Below are 25471 nucleotides of genomic sequence, written 5' to 3'. Positions count from 1 at the left end.
ACCAGTCACACATTTTCTTTAATTATCACTTATTCAAGCTCCTCTCAGCCATACCCGTGGCATCATGATCACTGGGCTGCGAGATAGAAGCCCCCTCCATATGCTACCCTACCCTACCCATGCTCATCCTATGACAAGTGCCTATGGGCATGCAAACTCCCATCCTAACCCCAATGATCATAACTTTTGGCAAATCCACAGAAGATCGGTCCTCGCAAGTCACCCAACAAATGTACATGCATGTACTGGTGTGTGGCATACCACTATCACAAAGATCATAACCTAAGGACAGGAATGAGAACACAATACCAAGAAAACACCCAACCGAAAGCAACACAAGAAGGATGGCTTCTACATGAATCCCAAAGCCAATAAAATCATACATCATTAAATCACTCAATTGGCCTCAATCCAAGAGTATACATTCTACATGCATCCCAATGATGCAACAAGACCAAACATCATGAACTCACTCAACCAGCCTCAATTCGAGAGTATGGATTCTACACAAATCCTAGCATTCATGAAATGAAAGCAAAGGTCTAGAACAAAATATAACAAGTAACAAATCACTTAACTAAACAAAAAGTTGGGAGTACGGGTGCGACATGCATCCTAATGCAACAAAAGGTGCAAAAGTGGTTTGACTAATATCCAAATGAATCATCTAAGTCTATGACCCACATTGTGCCAAGAAAACTCGAGAAAATAGGGTGGCATGTGAAACGAGGTAAAAACTCCAAATTTTAGAAAAAAATTCAAAATTAAAACCCTTTTGACCTTTGGGTTCAAAAACCCTAAAAATCCAAAAATAAATAGAATCAGATACCGTATGCAAAAATGGCCAGCATAACGACGTAAAATCCCAAACCCTCATCCCAAAAAATAGGGAAATGTTCATACTTGCCCTGTAGTGCCTCTCCCAATTGACATTTGTAAGTTGTCCTAATGGATGCAACCTTGCTGATCTTTTGGTTGTGATGGGATCATGATTGTGACCTTGAGTGGTCTACACCATTGAGGTGTTTAGATTTTTGTTTCTTTATCAGTTGCTTTGATTCTGCTTTTGATTGATCTTTGAGATTATGATGTGATTTTTGGTTCACTAAGGTTTGTGCTAGTGGTTACCAGGATTGATGTAGTATCATGAGGTTGTTCCGTGATTACCCTTAGATGTGTGCAGAGATTGCACTATGTTCGTTTACCATGCTACACTAGACTAGGTTCCTGTAGCAATGGTTAGTCATGTTTATGACTGTGTTTGCCTATGTGTTTTAAATGTCTTTTTAATGCAAAGTAATAAATCATTATTAAATGCTTAAGTAATTAGAATGGATTTTTCTTGTTGGATTATTTGGTTATGTGCTGCGAACATTTACCTTGTTTTATTTTGATCTGAGAGATATTTTTTCTTATGTGATGTTTTACATTTGAGATGACCTAAGGGTCAAATGTTACTCTTTGATTCCAGGATCATAGATATTAGACTACTATGATGTTTAGTTAATCATATTGCATGATGATGCCATTTTGAGATGACAGTGTGTTTTATGATGATATCTGGTTATCTGGTATTTGGACATACCTCTGATTATGTTATGTGATGGATTTAATGCTATGGTTATTTACTTCATTCCTGTGTTGTTATGCTTTATGCGAACATGAGTGATGTAAATAGATTATTTTAATATAATTAATTAAATGGTTAAATTAGGTGATTTAATGCATTTATTTCTTTGACTATGTTATTATATGAAATTGCACTTGATCGTGTTGTTTAGTGTGCAAGATTTATATCCCTAGCAGTGGCACATGGAGTTAGTGATTCAACCATTCATATTTTACCAATGTCGTCCTTATATGGTCAATGTATCATTTATTAAAATGTTTAAATTAAATCTTTTGGTGATTATTAAATCTGAACTCATTTGCATTATGTGATTAGACCAGTAAGCGTGTCTATGCATTTAGAGGTTCGCATTGTTGCGAAAGTTATTAAGGAGATTTATGTGTTTTTGGGTTTTCAGGATTTTTAATTGATTTATTTTAATTTTTGGCAGCTTTTCCATAGATGAATTTCTATTTATAGGAATAGCCTTTTTTTTTTTGGGTGGTTTCGAGGTTTAACTAGATTGGCTGGTTAAATGCCCTAATCGATTATTCACTCGAAAAGTGAATAAGTATCCAAAGAGGAATTTAATTCCTCATTTCTCACGTTAAAATTGGAAAGTTGGAGAGTAAAACCCAAAATCCTCTTCATGAGGATTTACTATTTTTTTCATTGTGGGAGCTACGGCCATGGGATCGTGACGAGATTGAGCTCGTTGGATCCAACTCGTTGAGATTGAGCTTGTTTATTTTATGCTTCAGTTTTGCCCTTTTGTCTATGAGCTTGGGCTTTCCTATTTTATTGTTTTTGCTCCATTTTTGCTTTTGTTTTTGATAGCCGTTTGTTTGGAGGCTAAGAACTAGTGTTCCCCTCCATTTCTGTATGTTAGTTCTACTCAGTTGGGCAGGTATGAACATTTTCCTATTTTTCAAGATGAGGGTTTGGTATTTTACACCGTTATGCTGGCCATTTTTGCATACGGTGTCCGATTCCATTTAATTTTGGATATTTGGGGTTTTTGAACCCAAGGGCCAAATGGGTTTTAATTTTGAAGTTTTCCAAAATTTTGGGGTTTTTATCTCGTTTTGCATGCCGCCCTATTTTCTTGGGTTTTCTTGGCACAATGTGGGTCGTGGACCTAAATGATCCATTTGGATATCAGTTAGACCACTATTGCACCTTTTGTTGCATTTGGATGTGTGTTGCACCCATACTCCCGACTTTTTGTTTGGTTGAGTGATTTGTTACCTGTTATGGTTTCTTTTGGACCTTTTCTTTTGTTTCGTGAATGCTAAGATTCGTGTAGAATCCATACTCTCAGATTGAGGCTAATTGAGTGAATTCATGATGTTTGGTCTTATTACATCATTATGATTCGTGTAAAATCCATACTCTCAGATTGAGGTTGGTTGAGTGATTTCATGATGTATGATTTTATTAGCTTTGGGATTCGTGTAGAATCCATTCTTCCTGTGTTGCTTTCAATTGGGTGTTTTCTTTGCATTGTGTTCTCATTCCTATCCTTGTGTTATGATCTTTGTGATGGTGGTGCAGCACACATGAGTATGTGCGCATACATTTTTTGGGTGACTTGTGAGGTTGGATCTTCTGTGGATTTGTCGAAAGTTATGATCATTGGGGTTGAGATGGGAGTATGCATGCCCACAGGCACTTGTCGTAGGATGAGCATGGGTAGGGGAGGGTAGCATATGGAGGGGGCTTCTACCTCATAGCTCGATGATCATGGCATCATGGGTTGGTAGAGGAAGCTTTATATAAGTGATAATTAAATAAAATGTGTGAATGATAATAAAACTTAAGATAATAAAAAGGTTTGGGGTGCTAGAGCCTTTCCATTGAGGGATGTTGAATCTACACAAGTCCTAGCTTGGGATTTTTGATGCCAAGTGACTCTCCATGATGTTAGTCCCTACTTAGCAGCCTTTTGAGTGTCTAGGACCTTACTCCTTGCATTGTCTTAGGTTCTTGGTTGCAGCCATCATACTGTCTAGTGTGAGTGTTAGCCTTGGATGTTATTTTATGTGTTTGTGGTTGGATCATTATCTCCATCAGCATAGTGGGTGTGGACCTATGGATGCCACGTGGTTGGGAGGCATAGCTACCTTCACCACTACTAGGGATTGATGTGCAGAGATGATCTTTTGTCCTAGTGCGACCGTTGCTGGATGTCTTCACTTGGTACTTCAGGTTTCGAAGTATGCTTTCTTGTGATTTATGCTTTCATTAGGATGCTTGTATATCATGTTTAGATGATGTTACTTTATTTGGCACATTCCCTTATTATGATGTTTAGCATATGATTAGATGATGTGATTTGCTTTAGTAGTATATCTATTGCTTACTACTATTTAGCATGTGATAGGTGATGTTATCTACTATAAGATTATCTTATGCGTTATCACTAGCATGTTAAATTTTCTTATGTTGTTATTATGCATGTTCTAGTTGTGACATCCCTATTACAATAGTACCAATTATTTTGTCAATGTCTTGGGATGTTACGCGCGGGGGATGGCTAGGATCCACGATGGTCTTATGATGCTATTGACGGATGGGAGGATCTGCGTACTTACTTTGGTTGTTTTGTTCCTAAGATTTACTTCTGTACATTGTGATGTTGTTTTTGTTCTCTTCGATGTTTATTTTAGTACATTCTTTGTTGTTATGGTTTAGATGGATAGATGTTCTCCTTTCTGTTTTGTTCTTACACTCGAGTGTTCATTCCTCGAGCCTTTGTGGATCTGGTACTCCCTGGTGTGGAGGTTCTTTGCTCTTTTTTGGTCCTTTTTTTCTTCTAGGAGTGTTTTTGTGTTTCTATGGGCAACATTTATTCAGCATGGTGTGACACTTTAAAAAGTATCGCACGCCCATGCAAACTATGTCGTACGACACTGTAAAGTATCACACGCCTTCTTGAGAAATGTCGTACGACACTAGAAGAGTGTCGCATGCCTTCTTGAGAAATGTCGTACGACACTGGAAGAGTGTCGCATGCCTTAAGGAGAAGTGTCGCCCTCCCTTAGTAAAAGTGTCAAAAGATTTTTGTGAAAAACCTATGCGTACCATCAGCGAGCACTTTTTTTCATGATCTGATCTTTTTGTGAGTTGTTTTGGATACACTTTTGGGCATTCTTTGACCCTATGTTGTTGCATTTTGTATTCTGGTGGTTTTCATTCTATGTAGTTTTTCGTGTTCTGTTGTTGTCTCTTGGGGTTTAAAATATATCATTTAAGTATAAGTTGACATTTATTTCTTATACTTAAGATATATATTAATGTATGCAACAAATCTTTTGAGATAGATTTCAGACCTCTTGGAGATAAGTTATGGATTCTAGGAAATTTCAAAGCTTCATAAATCTAGACTTAGCCAATTTTTAGGGCTTCAGGATTTCAGGCTTAGCCAAAATTTTCAGGTTTCTGCATTTTAATCTAGCTTGGTGTTTTGTTGATGAATGGTTGTTTCTTGTGCCTTCATCATGTGCATTTTCATTATTGTCTTTGTTTGTGTCTGTTAGTTTGGTAGTGGCGTTTGGAGATTCATTGGTTGCTAGGATTGTGGTGAAGTCTTCCGTTGCGATTGTTGTGATCCCTATATGATGTTGTCATGTGCATTCATACTTGTAAAAAAAAATTCTTGGCTTGTATTTCATACTTGTTTCCAAGGATCTCTTGGCGGGGCATTACACGCCCAACCGGGTAGAACTAGCATACAAAAATGGAGGAGAACACTAGTTCTCAACCTCCAAACAAACAACTACCAAAAAAAAAAGTAGAAACAGAGCAGAAACAATAAAATAGGAAAGTCCTACCTCATAGCCAAAAGGGAAAAATGGGAATCTGAACCATAAAATAAATATCTCGTAGAAGTAGCTAAAAATCATGGCAATCCAAGGTTTTCCCAAGCTAGATCCAATGAGCCCAACCTCGCGACAATCCCATGCCCATAGCTCAAACAATGAACAAAATAGTAAATCCTCATGAAGAGGATTTTGGGTTTTACTCTCCAACTTTCCAATTTGAAAGTGAGAAGTGAGGAATTAAATTCTTCTTTGGATACTTATTCACTTTTTGAGAGAATAATCAATTAGGGCAAATAACCAGCCAACCTAGTTAAACCCCAAATTGACTCAAACAAAAATAGGCTATTCCTATAAATAGGAATTAATCTATGGAAAAGCTGCCAGAAATTAAAACAAATCAATTAAAAAGCCCAAAAATCCAAAAACACAAAAATCTCCTTAATAAACTTCGTGATAATGCGAACCTCTAAATGCACAGACACGCTTACTGGTCTGATCACATAATGCAAATGAGTTCAAATTTAATAATCACTAAAAGGTTTAATTTAAACATTTTAATAAAAGATACGTCGACCATATAAGGATGACATTGGTAAAATATGAAAAGCTGAATCACTAACTCCATGTGCCACTGCCAGGGATATAAATCTTGCACACTAAACAACACAATCAAGTGGAATTGCATATAATAACATAGCTAAAGCAATAAATGCATTAAATCACCTAATTTTGACCATTTATTTAATTATATTAAAATAATCTATTTACATCACTCACGTTCACATAAAGCATAACAATGCAAGAATGAAGTAAATAACCATAGCATTAAATCCATCACATAACATAATCAGAGGTATGTCCAAATACCAGATATCATCATAAAACACACTGTCATCTCAAAATGGCATCATCATGCAATAGGATTAATTGAATAGCATAGTAGTATAACATCTATGATACTAAAAAACCAGTATACTATCTGACCCTCAGGTCATCTCAAATGTAACATACATGAGTAACAAATATCTCTCTAATCAGAAATATAACAAGGTAAATGTCTGTAGCACATAACCAAATAATCCCACATGAACAATCCATTTGATTACTTACAAATTTAATAATGATTGATTACTCTACATTAAAAGGGCACTTAAAACACATAAGCAAACACAGTCCTAAACATGACTAACCACTGCTATAGGAACCTAGTCTAGTGTAGCATGGTAATAGAACATAGTGCAATCTCTGCATACATCTCAGGGTAATCACAGAACAACCTCATGATACCACATCAATTTTGGTAACCACTAGCATAAACCTTAGTGAATCATGAATCACATCATAATCTCAAAGACCAGTCAAAAGCATAGTCAAAGCAACTGATAAAGAAACATAAATCCAAACAACTCAATGGTGTAGACCATTCAGGGTCACAATCATGATCCCATCACAACAAAAGATCAGCAAGGTTGCATCCATCATGATGACTTATAGAAGTCAAACGGGAGAGGCACTACATCATCTCCCCCAAAGACTAGGCTTACTCCTGGAAGCCTATAATCCATGAATAGAAACCAAACACACCAAGAACAAAATCCAAAGTTAGCAATAGGAATGACTCAACAACTCTCTACAAGTCAAACCTAAATCACTCCAACATTCTCAAACCATCACGTTAACCCCCAAATAGGTTAACCACAAGAGAATAGGTGTTACACAAACACAAGGTCCTCCAACAAGGAGCCTTCTATGCACTACAAAGAACCCATCTAGCCATAGAGTCAACAATACAAGGTAAGGAAAAACCCTTTCTACCTCGTCAATAGGTGCCCAACTACAACATGCACCAACTACCAGACCACAAACAAGGTCAAAACAAGACACACTTCCAACAAGAGTTGGAATCTCAGGGAAAAGCCATCCCAAAATTCCCAAGAATACTATCATGTCACACATGATCATTCTGGAATCCACATAAACTCACCCTTAGAACAAAGAGGATGAAATTTTACCAACAAAAGGACACACTCCAAAATATTTCTCACCACCAAGCATAGGAGCACAACACTTGACCAAGGCACAAAAGCTCAACTACCACTAGAAACTAGGGTAACATAACCCAACTAGACAAGATATCACCTTTCCAAAAGGTTGCATAGACTTTCGTCAGTGGATACAATCATCAAATGTCTGCATACCAACTCACAAGATGGTAACATGTGTCCAACAATACCATGTCCCTCTAGCACCATGCTAGGAAAACTACACCCAATCTACCACTAAACTCAACCTCTATCCTCAAGTCAATAGTTAATGAGAAAACTTGACTGAGACAATCCACCTGAAGATATAAGCTTAGGGAGAAGGATACTACAGAGTATTAGGACTAAGAGGGAGTCTTTCTCTCAACCTCTAAACTAACCAATCCATGATGCGTTAGGAAACTCAAAATTTCACCAACCATCAACATACTCACCTGAAAACACTAACTGAGCTAGTGGCATAGCCACACTAGCCTACTCTCACAAGAGAGAAAAGGATATAGAGGTGCACCCAAGACAACTTCCAAGAAGGAGAATCTAAACTCATCAAAGAATTGAGTCACTCCCAAAAGATAAGGCAACATAAACCCTAAGCAAGGAACACTCACAAACCACACTACACCTCACAAGGGTAGTTCAGTGCAATAGGAAACACAAAAACCCAAGCACGAACCCAAAGAAGTACCTAGTAGATTATGAAGAAAAGATAACTCTTCCATTATGAATAACATGAATAGTTAAACTTCTCGAATGGCCATAAATATGATATATCATGATTGAATTGGCCTCTACTCAAGAAGGTACTCGAAACAATGAACGGCAACTCCAGAAGACATAGCTTCACGTCTAGACTCAGATTGGCTCCATCAAAAAAGTGCCAAAAAGACAACGATAAAAATTACAACAAGATGGAGCTTTGAGAGTCCTAAGACCCAAGATCTAAGTCACCACTCAAAACAAAACCACAAAGACAAAACAACAATCTTGGCCACCAAGACAAGAGATGGACAAAATGTCCAAATCCACACAAGAGCACACATGCCAAAAACAACATAAGACATGGAATGAAAGGTAGTTCACACATTGAAACCATTTATTTAATTATATTAAAATAATCTATCTACATCACTCACGTTCGCATAAAGAATAACAACACAGGAATGAAGTAAATAATCATATCATTAAATCCATCACATAACATAATCAGAGGTATGTCCAAATACTAGATATCATTATAAAACATACTGTCATCTCAAAATGGCATCATCATGCAATATGATTAACTGAATAGCATAGTAGTATAACATCTATGATACTAAAAAACTAGGTATACTATCTGACCCTCAGGTCATCTCAAAGGTGACATACATGAGTAACAAATATCTCTCTAATCAGAAATATAACAAGGTAAATGTCTGTAGCACATAACCAAATAATCCCACATGAACAATCCATTCACTTACTTACGTATTTAATAATGATTGATTAATTTTCATTAAAAAGGCACTTAAAACACATAAGCAAACACAGTCATAAACATGACTAATCACTGCTACAAGAACCTAGTCCAGTGTAGCATGCTAATAGAACATAGTGCAATCTCTGCACACATCTCAGGGTAATAATGAAACAACCTCATGATACCACATCGATCCTGGTAACCATTGGCACAAACCTGAGTGAACCAAAAATCACATCATAATCTCAAAGATCAGTCAAAAGCATAATCAAAGCAACTGATAAAAAAACATAAATCCAAACACCTCAATGGTGTAGACCACTCAGGGTCACAATCATGATCCCATGACAACAAAAGATCAGCAAGGTTGCATCCATCAGGATGACTTACATAAGTCAAATGGGAGAGGCACTACATGCATGCATCTATGCATGCATAGATGCATCCATGCATCTACGCATGCATAGATGCATCCATGCATGTATGCAATCCATACATGCATGCATGCATATGCATACATACAAGATATATACATGTATAGATGTATGTATGTATGCATACATACATACATAGATCCATACATACACAGATCTATGTATAGATGCATACATACATGCATGCATCTGTGTATATACATGCATGCATCTATGCATGCATGGATGCACATACATGCATGCATCTATACATACATGCATCTATGTATATGCATGTGTGCATCTATGTATGACATAGATATATCTATGTATGTATGGATGGATGGATACATACATACATACACTGCATACATCCATACATGTATACATAGATACATGTATGTATGGATGGATGCATGCATGCATGCATACATAGATATATGTATGGATGCATGCATGCAATATATATATATGTATAGATGTATGTATGCATGTATGCATACATATATAAATGCATCTATGTATGCATAGATACATGCATGCATGCATTTATTTATCCATGCATACATACATTCATACATTTCATACATCCATACATGCATACATAGATGCATGTATGTATGGATGGATGCATGCATGCATGAATCCATCCACACATACATGTATATATCCATGCATGCATAGATGCATGCATGTATGCATGGATGCATAGATACATACATACATGTATACATGTATATATCTTTTATATAGGCATATGCATGTATGCATCGATGCATGGATGTATGTATGCATCCATGCATACATGGATGCATTCTTGCATAGATGCATGTATGGATTCATACATCCATGCATGCATCGATGCATGGATGTATACATGGATGCATGCATGTATGTATGCATTGCATCCATGCATGCATCTATGCATACATGCATGGATGGATGCATGCATGTATGGATGCATACATGGATGGATGCATGCATGTATGGATGCATGCATGCATGCATACATACATAGATGTATGTATATAGATCCATACATATATATGTATTTATGCATGCATGCATCCATACATGCATATATCTATGTATGTATGCATGCATGTATCCATACATACATATATCTATGTATACATTGCATACATACATAGATATCCATGCATGATATGCATGCATGGATATATCTATGTATGTATGCAATGTATACAGAAATATATGTATGTATGGAGGCATGCATGCATGTATGTATATATATGCATGCATACATATATATGTATCGATGCATCCATACATGGATGCATCTATGCATGCATTGATGCATACATCCATGCATGCATCTATGTATACATGCATGGATACATACATACATACATATATCCATGCACACATACATGCATACATGTATGGATGTATGTATATATATGCATACATACATATATATGTATGGATGCATACATCCATGCATGCATCTCTGTATACTTGCATACATACATGTATGTATGTATGCATGCATGCATGCATCTACGTATACATACATGTATCTATGGATGTATACATGTATGTATGTATACATGCATACATACATACATACATGTATGTATGTATGTATACATGCATACATACATACATACATACATGTATGGATGCATGCATGCATGTATCCTGTATGTATACATGTATGAATGCATCCATCCATACATACATACATAGATATATCTATGCATGCATGCATGTATATATAGATATATATGTACATATATACATGTGCATGCATGCATACATGCATGCATATGTGTATATACATACATACAAGATACATGTATGTAAGTATGGATGCATGTATATACGTAGATACATGTATGTATGCATGCATATACATAGATACATGTATGTATGGATGGATGCATACATATACATAGAGACATACATAGATAGCTACATGTATGTATGCATGCATGGATATACATGGATACATGTATGTATGGATGGATGCATGTATATACATGAATACATGTATGGATGCATGTACATGTATACATAGATAGATAGATACATGCATGTATGCATGCATGAATATACATGAATACATGTATATATGGATGCTTGCATATACATAGATACATGTATGTATGTATGGAAGGATGCATGTACATGCATACATACATAGATAGATACATGTACGTATGTAGGAGCATCGAAAGGTATAAGAGAAATCCTGTGTAACCCAAAAAAAAGTACTTAGACTTAGTTTTTGTTTCATTTGTTTTCATTTCTAGATACCCATTTTGTTCAAATAAAGGTTCTAACTCTCACTGATCCACTTTTAGTGTTCTAGGTTAGAGTATTTGAGCACCGTAAGATACGTGAAAATAATTTAAAAATAGCAGTATGTAATTGAGTCATCATTTTGGTGAACTAGGAGGTGTAAATTGGTCAAATGATTGTAATTGTATGAATCTATGTAATTGCGTGCATCTATGTATACATACGTGCATCTATGTATACATACATACATCTATGTATATATGCATGCATACATCTATACATACATGCATACATACATAGATAAATGTATGTATGGATGTATGCATGCATGCATGCATGTATACATAGATATATATATATGTACATAGATACATATGCATGCATGTACATAGATACATGCATGCATACATACATGTATACATGTATGTATGCATCCATATGTGAACACATTCATACCAAATATATGTATGTATGGATGGATGCATGCATACATGTATACATACATAGATACATGTATTTATACATAGATACGTGTATGTATGGATGGATGGATGCATGCATGCATCCATACATATATCCATACATATATATGCATGCATAGATACATGTATACATGTATGTATGTATGTATGCATCCATACGTGCATACATCCATGCAAGATATATGTATGTATGGATGGATGCATGCATATACATACATATGCATTCATTTACATAGATATATCTATGCATGTGATCATGTATATATATATATATATATATCTGTGTACATACATACATATGCATGCATGGATACATACATATATAAGTATGCATGCATATATATATGCATACATACATGTATACATGTATGTATGTATGTATGTATCCATTAGTGTACACATACATGTATGCATCTATATATGCATGGATGGATACATACATAAACGCATCTATGTATGGATGTATGCATGCATGCATACATACATGCATTGCATACATACATAGATGGATATATGTATGTATACATAGATACATATATGTATGGATGGATGCATGCATACGTGCATCCATACATGTAAGATAGATACATGTATGCATGGATGCATGCTTACATGTATACACACATAGATATATGTATGTATACATAGATACATGTATGTATCGATGAATGCATGCATGCATACATACATGTATGTATGTATCTATGCATCCATACGTCCATACATACATGCAAGATATATGTATGTATGGATGGATGCATGCATGCATGCATCCATAGATATATACATATATATATCTATGTATGCATGCATGCATACATACATAGGAATGGATGCATACATACATATATCTATGTATACATTGCATACATACATAGATATATCTATGCATGCATGCATACATAGATATTTATATATATGTATCCATGCATGCATGCATACATATATATCTATGCATGCATATATATATATACATACATACTAGTATGCATGCATACATATATATGTATGTATGCATGCATGCATTATATATACATACATACATACATACATGTATGTATGTATGCATGTATCTGTGTATACATGCATACATACATAGATAGATGGATGTATGTATGCATGCATGCATCTATGTATATATGCATACATACATACATTGCATACATATATAGATATATCTATGCATGTATGCATGTATACATAGATATATATGTGCATACATACATATGCATGCATGCATACATACATATATATGTATGTATGCATGCATACATATGCATACATACAAGATACATGAATATACATAGATACATGTATGTATGGATGGATTCATGCATATACACAGATACATTTATGTATGTATGGATGGATGCATGTACATGCATACATACATAGATAGATACATGTATGTATGCATCTATGCATATCCATACATACATACATGTATCTATGTATATGCATGCATCCATCCATACATACATGTATCTATGTATATGCATGTATCTTGTATGTATGCATGCATGAATACATACATGTACATTCATATACATGGATACAGGTATGTATGCATGCATGCATATACATGGATGCATGTACATGCATATATACATAGATAGATACATGTATGTCAACATCCATAGATACATGTATGTATGAATAGATGCATGCATGCATATACATAGATACATGTATGTATGGATGGATGCATGCGTATGGATATATGTATGTATGAATGGATGCATACATACATGCATGCATATGGGTATATGTATGTATGAATGGATGCATGCATACGTGCATGCATATACATAGATACATGTATGTATGGATGGATACATGTATGTATGGATGGATGCATGCATACATACATATACAAGCATACATACATACATACATTTATTTATACATGCGTATATACATAGATACATGCATGTATGGAAGCATGCATGCATATACATGGATACATACATAGATAGATACATGTATGTATGCATGCATGCATATACATGGATACATGAATGAATGGATGAATGCATGTACATGCATACATACATAGATACATGTATGTATGGATGTGTACATGTATGTATGGATGGATGCATGCATACATACATATACATGCATACATACATGCATGCATCTATGTATACATGCGTACATACATAGATACATGCATGTATGAATACATGTATGTATGCATTCATGCATATACATGGATACATGTATGTATAGATGGATGCATGTGCAAGCATACATACATAGATAGATCCATGTATGTATGCATGCATGCATATACATGAATACATGTATGTATGAATGGATGCATGCATGCATGCATGCATATAGATAGATACATATATGGATGGATAGATACATGTATGTATGGATGGATGCATGCATACATACATATAAATACATATTTACATGCATGCATACATCAATACATACATTTATCTATGCATACATGCATGCATGCATAGATATGTTTGCAATGTATGTATGTATATATGCATGCATACATAAATGCATGCATGTATGCATGCATGCATAGATATACCTATGCATGAATGCAATGTATGTATGTATGCATACATCATACATAAATGCATGTATGTATGCATGCATGAATGCGTAAATGCATAGATATGTATGCAATGTATGTATGTATGTATGCATGCATGCATACATAAATGCATGTATGTGATGCAAGAGCATACAGAGATATAAGGGCAATCCTGTGTCAACAAAAAAAAAAGGTACTTAGTTTTTGTTTCATGTGTTTTCATTTCTGGATATCCATTTGGGTCAAATAAAGGTTCCAACTCTCACAGTTTCACTATCAGTGTTCTAAGATAGAGTATTCAAAAACTTTGGGATATGTGTAAATGTCAAAAAATAGGAGTATATAAATGAGCCATCATTTTGGTGAACTAGAAGGTGTAAATTGGCTAGATGATTGTTCTTGTAATTTAGAGCATTCCAGAAAAAGAATTAGGTCAAAAGGCCCCACGGTTTGAAAGTTATTGTAGTTTTTCAATTTTTGGAGACATCCTAAGAATTCTTTGAAGTTAGGATAGGGGCATTACATGACCTTGAAAAGGGCCAAAAGATGGAGGATGAGTGAAACTAGTCCATAGGGCTATAGAGCACTTCAAGAGCTTTCCAAAAATGTAAACAATTCATCAATCAGAGCTACGGTTCAAAAGTTATGCCTCCCGAAAGTTCAGTTGTCATTTTTGGATTTTTCTAGATTTGCATCGACTTCTAACATAGCTTCTCTAGCCTTCTATCTGGTTGGTAGATGCCAACTACCACTTTCTAGAATGTACTCCTAATCCTTAACCCTTCGAGGTCTATTTAAGAACATTTTTGGCATTGTAAAAGGCAGTTCGGAGTGGAGTATGAGAGGACGTACTAAAAGGAGAAATTATCTCTAGATTATTACTATTGTAAGCCCTTAGGGAATGTTTTGAAGTCTATTTTATTTGTACTACATGTAATAGCATATTTACATAGTTAATACAATTTTCCCTTTCCTGTTGTGTCCCCATCAAGTGGTATTAGAGCTGGTTTTGCTGAGTGTGTAGACAGAGCACCGATTATGAGGCAGTTTGCACCACAATTGAGTGGTTATGGGTTTGAGTTAAGAAGATGCCTCCACAAAGAGAGCATTATGGAAGGGTTGGAGGTATTAATCCTGAGGAGGTTAGAGCCCTCTAAAGGCAGGTACAAGCATTGCAGGAGGAGCTCTATAGAGGAACAAATGTTTCCGCAGGCGATGAAAGTGAGGATGACAATGAAGAAGAAATTGGACTAGAAGGGGAATTTGATGGGGAAGTTTTGAATCAGGTAGAGGAAAGGCTTTTCAGAGCCATTACTAAGTTTTGGAAAAGACCTACAATTGATGTGGGTGTATTTTTAGGAAATCTAAAACCAGATGAGTTGATTGACTGGATCAATGAACTGGAAGAGTACTTTGAGTATGAGGATATTAGGGATGTAGATAGAGTTAAGTTTGCAAAGGCCAAACTAAAAGGCCATGCAAAAATCTGGTGGCAAGAGCTTCAATGGAAAGAAATAGAAGAGGAAAGGAGAAGATCACAAGGTGGGATCATATGGTGGACAAATTGAAGAAGCAATTCATTCCTATTGATTATGAGCTTGATTTGTTTAAAATGATGCATGGGTTAAAGCAAGAAGAAAAATTAGTCCAAGAATATACAGAGGAGTTTTATCAACTTTTGATTAGAGCAAGGCATGCAAAAGAAAATAAGGAGAAGGTTTCTCGTTATATCAGTGGGTTGCGACATAGCATCTAGGAGAAATTAAATCTGGTAAGAATGACTAGCATTGAAGAGGCATACCAGTTTTCCCTACGAGTTGAAGAGAAGCTAAATAAGAGGTTTGAAGGGAGACAAAGAGGGCACGGTCAAGGAGGAAGGGGTAGTGGTAGGTCATCTAGAGGCTGAAATGAAACCCAAAAGAAAAATGAAGATGTGGGTACTAGCAGGAACCAGAGGAATGAGGGTTTCAATTGCTCCCGTGATCAAGACTTTGGAAATTAGAGCGGAAGAGGTAGAGGACATGGAAAAGGAAGAGGAGTCTTCTGTGGTACCTATTTCCATTACAATGAAGAAGGTCATCATGCCTTTGAATGCCCTCAACAACAAGAAAGGATAGATAGGAGAGCTGAGGGTCAAGCTAGGGTTGCTCATGTGGATAAGGATGCATAATCATTATATTTAGAGAATGCAAAAAGAGGAGAGACTCTAGTGAATGAAAGGGTCCTACTAAGTGGTGAGATTGAACTAGAACAAAGAAGGAGTTTGTTTTATACTAGATGCAAGTGTGAGGATAAATGTTGTGATGTGATCATTGATGGTGGTAGCACTAATAACTTGGTATCAGAAGAGATGGTCTCTAAGTTGAAGCTCAAGAGGGAGAAACACCCCCAGCCCTATCAGATTGCTTGGGTGAAAGATGATCATAAGGTCCTGGTAAGTGAATAATGTTTAGTTAAATTCAAAATTGGGAGTTAACATGATGAAGTTCTCTATGATGTTATTCCAATGGATGTTTGCCATCTATTGTTGGGTAGACCGTGGTAGTTTGATAGGCATGTAGTACATGATGATCATACAAACACATACTCTCTAACAAAGGATGAAGTTTTCCACAAACTAAAGCCCATGAAAAAGGAAGGCGAAAAGGTATGTAGCAATGCTAGGATTTTTCTTGTTGATAGAAGGAAGTTTTTAGAGGGCATGAAACATCAGCGTATGTGCAATGTCGTATGTGCTATGCTTTGATTCCTAGGAAAGATAAAGAAGGTAGTAGTGAAATACCACTTGAAGTTTTACATTTACTATGTGAGTTTGGAGATATCAACTTTGATAATGTTACAGAAGGATTGCCACCGATAAGGCAAATTAGTCATCAGATAGATTTAATCACAAGAGCTAGTTTGCCTAACAAGGCTGCTCACAGGATGACTCCTACTAAAACTAAGGAGCTAAATAGATAAGTTTAGGAGCTATTGAGAAAGCGTTTGATTTGAGGGAGCCTGAGTCCATGTGTAGTACCTATAGTACTAGCACCAAAGAAGGATTGAGAGTGGAGAATGTGTACAGATTCTTGAGCTATAAATAGGATAACCATCAAGTATCAGTTTCCTTTGCCAAGAATGGATGATCTTATGGATTGTTTAAGTGGAGCTCAGTACTTCACAAAGATAGATATCAAAAGTGGCTATCACCAAATATGGATTGGAGAAGGAGATGAGTGGAAAATAGCCTTCAAGATCAAGGAGGGTCTTTATGAGTGGTTAGTCATGCCCTTTGGACTGACGAACGCCTCAAGTACCTTCATGCGGCTTATGAATGAGGTACTTAAGAAGTTCTTGTGAAAAATTTTTATTGTCTATTTGGATGATATTTTAATTTTTATCAAGACTTAGGAAGAACATTTATTGCATATTCATAGTGTCCTTGAAAGTTTAAGGGAAGAGAAACTGTTGATTAATCTAAAGAAGTGTATCTTTGCAAAAAGGGAGTTACTCTACTTGGGGTTTGTTATATCACTTGAAGGTCTCAAAATGGATCCAGAGAAGGTAAAAGCCATCTTGGAATGGCCTACTCCAAGGTCTGCTACTGAGATAAGATCATTCCATGGTCTGGTTAGTTTTTACAAAAAGTTCATTAGGAATTTAAGTGGCATATGTGCACTCTTGACTGACACAATAAGAGGGGATAGAAAAAAGTTCAAATGGACTACAACAGCTGGGAGAAGTTTTGAATTGCTGAAGAAGAAGGTAACAGAATAACCTGTGTTGGCAATCCCCAATTTGAGAAAGGTGTTCCAAGTGGATTTTGATGCTAGTGGCAGCACTATTAGAGCTATATTAAACCAAGAAGGTAAGCCTATTGCATATTTTAGTGAAAAATTGAATGATGCGAAAAAGAAGTATTCTATTTATGATCAAGAGTTCTATGCAATAGTTCAGGCCTTAAAGAAATGGAAGCATTATTTATTGCCAAAGGAATTTGTTTTGTATACTGATCATCATGCATTAAAATACTTAAATATCCAAGGTAAATTCAATCAGAGGCATATGAAGTGGGTAGAGTTCTTGCAAAGCTATACATTTGTGTTGAAGCATAGAAGTGGAAAATCTAATAGGGTTCGAGATGCACTAAGTAGGAGATAGATGTTTCTTATAGTAATGTAGGTTGAAGTATTTGGGTTTGATGAACTCAAGAATCTGTACCCTGAGGATCTTGATTTTGCTGAAGCGTGGAAAGCTTGTAAAGAGCCTATTGTTGTAGAAAAAACTAAGTGGTTAGACTATCTGATTCAGGATGGTATGTTATTCAAGGGCAGTCAATTATGCATTCCAAGGAGTTCCATGAGGGAAAATTTGATTAAGGAGAAATACAGTGGAGGGATGGCAGGACATTTTGGTTGAGATAAGACCATTGCCATTCTCAAAGAACATTATTTTTGGCCTCAAATGTCATAGGATGTGAAGAAGTTTGTATAGACTTGTTAGATTTGTCAAGTTGCCAAGGGATTTAGTCACAATACTAGACTATATCATCCATTGCCTATTCCATCAAAGCCATGGGAGGACATAATTATGGAATTTGTTCTTGGATTGCCAAGGACCCAAAGGGGTAATGACTCAGTATTTGTGGTGGTTGATAGATTCTCCAAAATGACACATTTCATTCCATGCCACAAAACTCATGATGATGTCCATATTGCAGACTTATTTCTCAGAGAGGTAGTAAGACTACATGGTCTTCCAAGGAGTATAGTTTTTGAAAAAGATACAAAATTTGTAGGGTATTTTTGGAGAACATTGTGGAAAAAGTTGAGAACAAACTTGAAATTTAGTTCCACACATCACCCACAGACTGACGGCCAAACAGAAGTGGTAAACAGAAGTCTGGGCAATTTGCTGAGATGTTTAGTTGGGGAGAAGCCCAAGGGATGGGATTTGATTCTACCACAAGTTGAGTTTTCTTACAATAACTCTATAACTAGGAGTACTGAAAAATCACCATTCGAAATTGTATATGGAAGTAGCCCAAGGACTGCACCAGAATTGAGGAAGATAGAACAAGGGGAGAGGACAAGTGCTGAAGTTGAAGAATTTTCTAAACATATCAAGCGTCTACATGAGGAGGTCCAGGCACACATTGTCAAGATGAATCAAGAATATAAAGCTAGGGCTGATCAAAAGAGAAGACATAAGGAATTTCAAGTAGGGGATCTGGTCATGGTACACTTTAGAAAAGAAATATTTCTAGTTGGTACTTACAATTAGCTGAAAATGAAGAAAGTTGGCCCTTGCAAAATTTTGAAGAAACATGACTCATGAAATGCATATGAGGTGGAGTTGCTAGATGGTATTCACATTTCTCCTATTTTCAACATTGTAGACTTAATAGAGTATCATGATGATGGTGTAGATGAGGAGATAATGTTAGAGCCATGTCCAATTCCTGCTTCAAAGAAGGAGGAGATAGAAGACATTCCAAATCATCATGTGGGTAGGAGTACTAGAAATAGGTAGTATGAAGAGTATTTGGTCAAGTGGAAAGGACGGCCAATAGAGGACTCAATTTGGATTTCAGAAGCTAAGGTTTTCCATTTGGGATTTTCTCTACCATTCATAAAGTGGCAGGGTCACTTTTCAATCTACCCTGGGTCTCTGATGCAGGAGCATCTAGAGGTATAAGGGAAATCCGGTGTCAACCAAAAAAAAAAAGTGCTTAGACTTAGTTTCTATTTCATGTGTTTTCATTTTTGGATACCCATTTGGGTCAAATAAAGGTTCCAACTCTCACAGCTCCACTATCAGTGTTCTAGGATAGAGTATTTGAACACTTTGGTATATGTGTAAATGCCAAAAAAATAGGAGTATGTAATTGAGCCATCATTTTGGTGAATTAGAAGGTGTAAATTGGCCAGATGATTGTCATTGTAATTTAGAGCATTCTAGAAAAAGAGTCAGGTCAAAAGGCCACATGGTTTGAAAGTTATTGCAATTTTTCAATTTTTGAAAACATCCTAAGAATTCTTTGAAGTCAAGTTAGGGGCATTACATGACCTCAAAAAGGGCTAAAAAATGGAGAACAAGTGAAGCTGGTCCATAGGGCTATAGAGTGCTTCAAGAGCTTTCCAAAAATGTAAATGGTTCATCAATCAGAGCTAAAGTTCAAAAGTTATGCCTCTTGAAAGTTCAGTTACCATTTTTGGATTCTTCTAGATTTGTGTCCACTTCTAATGCAGCTTCTGGAGTCTTCTATTTAGTCGGTGGATGCCAACTAGCACTTTCTAGAATGTACTCCTAATCCTTAACCCTTCGAGGTCTATTTAAGAACATTTTTGGTATTGTAAAAGGTAGTTCGGAGTAATGTTTGAGAGGAAGTACTAAAAAGAGAAATTATCTCTAGATTATTACTGTTGTAAGCCATTAGATCATGTTTTGAAGTCTATTTTCTCTGTACTGAATGTAATAGCATATTTACACAGTTAATGTAATGGATGCAATGTATGTATGTATGTATACATCATACATAGATGCATGTATGCATGTATAGATATATCTATGCATGGATGCAATGTATGTATGTATGTATACATCATACATAGATACATGTACATATGTATGCATGCATATACATAGATACATGTATGTATGTATGGATGCATGCATATGGATTGCATGCATGTATGGATGGATGCATGCATACATACATATACATGCATACATACATGCATATATCTATGCATGGATGAAATGTATGTAAGTATGCATGCATGCATGCATGCATGCATAGATATATCTATGCATGGATGCAATGTATGTATGGATGCATACGTCATACATAGATACATGTATGCATGTATGCATGCATATACATACATACAAACATACATGTATACATGTATGTATGTATACATACATATATATGAATGCATGCATATATATACATCCATACATACATGTATACATGTATGTATGTATGTATGCATGCATGCATGCATCTATGCATACATGCATACATACATAGATACATGGATGTATGCATGCATGCATGTATACATAGATATATATATGTATATATGTATGTATGTATGTATGCATGCATTCATACATGCATATGCATACATACAGGATATATATATATATATATATATATATATATATATATACACACACACACACACATAGATGTATTTATGGACGGATGCATGCATACAAGATACATGTATATACATAGATACATGTATGTTTGGATGGATGCATGCATATATATAGATACATGTATGTATATATGGATGGATACATGTACATGCATACATACATAGATAGATACATGTGTGTATGCATGCATGCATATACATGGATACATGTATGTATGGATGGATGCATGCACATGCATACATACATAGATAGATGCATGTATGTATGCATTCATGCATATACATAGATACATGTATGTATGAATGGATGCATGCATGCATATATATATATATATATACATATATATATATATATACACATATATATATATATATATATATACATATATGTATCTATTTAAGTATGCATACATATATATGTATGTATCCATGTATGCATGCATACATATATATATCTATGCATGCATGCATGCATGCATAGATATATCTATGGATGTATGTATATGCATGCATATATATATATATATATATGTATGTATGTATGTATGTATGTATGTATGTATGTATACATGTATGCATGCATCCATCCATCTATGTATACATACATGTATCTATGTATGTATGCATCCATATATATATATATATTACATGCATGCATGCTTCCATACATACATGTATCTATGTATACATACATATTGCATACATAGATATATGTATGTATCTATGCATGCATGCATCCAGATGTATGCATGCATGCATGTATGTATCTATGTATACATACATGTATCTATGTATGGATGCATCCATATATATATATTGCATACATAGATATATGATGGGGACACAACCCAAGCACAGAATGGACACAACAGGAAAAGGGAAATTGTATTAACTGTTAAAATAAGCTAGTACATTCAGTACAGAGAAAATAGACTTCAAAACATGTCCCATGGGCTTACAATAGCATAAATTTGGAGATAATTTCTCCTTGTAGTACCTCCTCTCAAACTCAACTCCGAACTGTCTTTTACAATGTTAGAAATGTCCATAAATAGACCTCGGAGGGTTAAGGACTAGGAATACATTCTAGAAAGTTCTAGTTGGCATTCACCGACCAAATAGAAGGCTCTAGAAGCTGCATTAGAGGTTAACACAAATTTAGAATAATCCAGAAATGGTAATCGATCTTTTGGGAGGCATAATTTTTGAATCGTAGCTCCGATTGACAAACCGTTTACATTTCTGAAAAGCTCTCAAAGCACTCTATAGCCTTATGGACCAGCGTTGCTCGTCCTTCATTTTTAAGCCCTTTTTGTGGTCATTTAATGCCCCTATCCTGACTTTGAAGCATTCTTAGGAGGTCTCCAAAACTTGAAAAACTGTGATAACTTTCAAACCGTGGGGCCTTTTGACCTGATTCTTTTTCTAGAATGCTCTAAATTACAATTACATTCATCTAGCCAATTTACACCTTATAGTTCACCAAAATGATGGCTCAATTACATACTCCTATTTTTTTGGCATTTACATGTATCCGAAGGTTTTAAAATACTCTATCCTAGAAAACTGATAGTGGAACTATGAGAGTTGGAACCTTTATTTGACCCAAATGGGTATCCAAAAATGAAAACACATGAAACAAAAACTAAGTCTAAGTACATTTTTTTTTGGGTAACATAGGATTTCCCTTATACCTTTGGATGCTCCTGCATCAGACACCCAGGGTAGATTGAAAAGTGACCCTATCACTTTAAGAATGGTAGAGGAAATCCCAAATGGGAAACCTCAGCTGTTGAAATCTAAGTTGAGTGCTCTATCGGCCATCCTTTCCACTTGACCAAATACTTTTCATACTGCCTATTTCTGGTAATCCTACTCACACGATGATTTAGAATGTCTTCTATCTCCTCCTTCTTGGAAGCAGGAATTGGACATTGCTCTAACACTAGCTCCTCATCTACACCATCATCATGATACTCTGTTAAGTCTGCAATGTTGAAAATAGAAGAAATGTGAATACCATCTGGAAGCTCCACCTCATATGCATTTCCTGAGTCATGTTTCTTCAAAAAATTTTAGGGACCAAATTTTTTCATTTTCGGCTTGTTATAAGTACCGGCTAGAAATCTTTCTTTTCGTAAGTGTACCATGACTAGATCCCCTAATTGGAGTTCCTTATGTCTTCTCCTTTGATAAGCCCTAGTTTTATACTCTTGATTCATCTTGGTAATGTGTTCTTGAATCTCCTCATGTAGACGCTTGATATGTTCAACAAATTCCTCAACTTCAACACTTGTCCTCTCCCCTTATTCTATCTTACTCAATTCTGGTGCAGTCCTTGGGGTATTTCCATATACAATTTGGAATGGTGATTTTTTGGTACTCCTATTTATAGAGTTATTGTAAGCAAACTCTTCTTGTGGTAGAATTAAATCCCATCCCTTGGGCTTATCCCCAACTAAACATCTTAGCAAATTGCCTAGAATTCTGTTTACCACTTTTGTTTGGTCGTCAGCTTGTGGGTGATGTGTGGAACTAAATTTGAAATTTGTTCTCAACTTCTTCCATAATGTTCTCCAGAAATACCCCACAAATTTAGTATCTCTGTCAGAAACTATACTCCTTGGGAGACCATGTAGTCTCACCAACTCTCTGAAAAAAAAGTCTGTAATATGGACATCATATTGAGTTTTGTGGCATAGAATGAAATGTGCCATGGCTTTGATGGAATAGGCAATGGCTAATATAGTCTAGTATTGTGACTAAATCCCTTTGCAACTTGACAAACCTGGCAACCCTGTACAAGCTTTTTCACATCTTGTGAAATGTGAGGCCAAAAATAATGTTCTTTAAGAATGGCAATGGTTTAATCTCAACCAAAATGTCCTGCCATCAACCCACTTTGTTTCTCCTTAATCAGATTTTCCCTCATGGAACTCCTTGGAATGCATAATTGACTACCCTTGAATAGTATACCATCCTGAATCAGATAGTCTAACCACTTAGTTCTGTCTATAGCAACAGGCTCTTTACAAGCTTTCCATGCTTTAGCAAAATTAGGATCACCAGGGTACAGATTCTTGAGTTCATCAAACCCAACTACTTCAACCTGCATTACTGTAAGCAACAATTGTCTCCTGCTTAGATCATCTGCAACCCTGTTAGATTTTCCACTTCTATGCTTCAACAAAAATGTATAGCTCTGCAAGAACTCTACCCACTTCATATGCCTTTGATTCAATTTACATTGGCTATTTAGGTAATGTAATGCCTGGTGATTAGTATACAAAACAAATTCCTTTGGCAATAAATAATGCCTCCATTTTTTTAAGGGCTGAACTATTGCATAGAAGTCTTGATCATAAACATAATACTTCTTTTTTGCATCATTTAATTTTTCACTAAAATATGCAATAGGCTTACCTTCTTGGCTTAATACAGCCCCAATAGCACTGCCACTAGCATCACAATCCACCTGGAAAACCTTTCTAAAATCTAGGAGTGCCAACACAAGCTGTTCTGTCACCTTCTTCTTCAACAATTCAAAACTTCTCGCAGCTACTACAGTCCATTTGAACTCTTTTCTATCCCCTCTTATTGTGTTAGTTAGGGGTACACATATGCCACTAAAATTCTTAATAAACTTCCTATAAAAACTAACCA

The sequence above is a fragment of the Cupressus sempervirens genome, chromosome 8 (assembly GCF_028749045.1).
Source record: "Cupressus sempervirens isolate cs-2001-9-10 chromosome 8, ASM2874904v1, whole genome shotgun sequence".
NCBI lineage: Eukaryota > Viridiplantae > Streptophyta > Pinopsida > Cupressales > Cupressaceae > Cupressus > Cupressus sempervirens.
The sequence above is the reverse complement of the archived record's forward strand: the minus strand, read 5'-3'. Positions refer to the sequence as shown.